This window comes from Penaeus monodon, chromosome 23, assembly GCF_015228065.2.
Source record: "Penaeus monodon isolate SGIC_2016 chromosome 23, NSTDA_Pmon_1, whole genome shotgun sequence".
NCBI lineage: Eukaryota > Metazoa > Arthropoda > Malacostraca > Decapoda > Penaeidae > Penaeus > Penaeus monodon.
The window spans coordinates 29,089,694-29,090,160 of record NC_051408.1 but is presented as its reverse complement, the minus strand read 5'-3'; the positions used below and the strand labels follow the sequence as shown (position 1 = coordinate 29,090,160).

The following is a 467-nucleotide window of genomic DNA, read 5'->3' as shown; positions in this document are numbered from 1 at the left end:
ATGAGCCTGAGCAAAACACCTGTCGATCCTTTCCACAAAATCCAAACCATACATTTCCTCGTGGTGTATTCCCTCCGGAACCTCTTTCGCTCCAGTGGCTTCGACTATACGCTCGCCCACAGACGCCTCTTAAGCCGTTCCTCGACCCTTCCCTAGAGTCACAGCCCACTCCCATCCCGCCAAGGTTGAGCTTCTTCCTTCCCTCTCCAAGCCAGGACGCGGCCACTCGGACCAGTACCCCGCCGATTCCACACCGACGCCCTTGCCAGCATGACCGTAGCACAGGCAGAAAGAGGATGATCTATAGCAGGAGTATGAACAGACGATATTTGATGGAACAGATACGGAAAATGAGAGGTAAACTTCATTCTATCATTGCTATGTTATTGATTTAACTAAACGTGAGTGGATTAAAGAAATATATGGAATAATAAGATATAACAAAAGAAAGAATATTTTGTAATAAG

The 467-nt window shown here is 46.7% G+C and overlaps 1 protein-coding gene across 1 annotated transcript in view; it reads right to left on the bottom strand.

Moving 5' to 3' along the window:
* Window positions 1–467, bottom strand: part of LOC119588200 (carcinine transporter-like) — a gene marked incomplete at its 5' end in the record, with an annotated part of 6,984 nt that overhangs the window by 3,136 nt on the left and 3,381 nt on the right.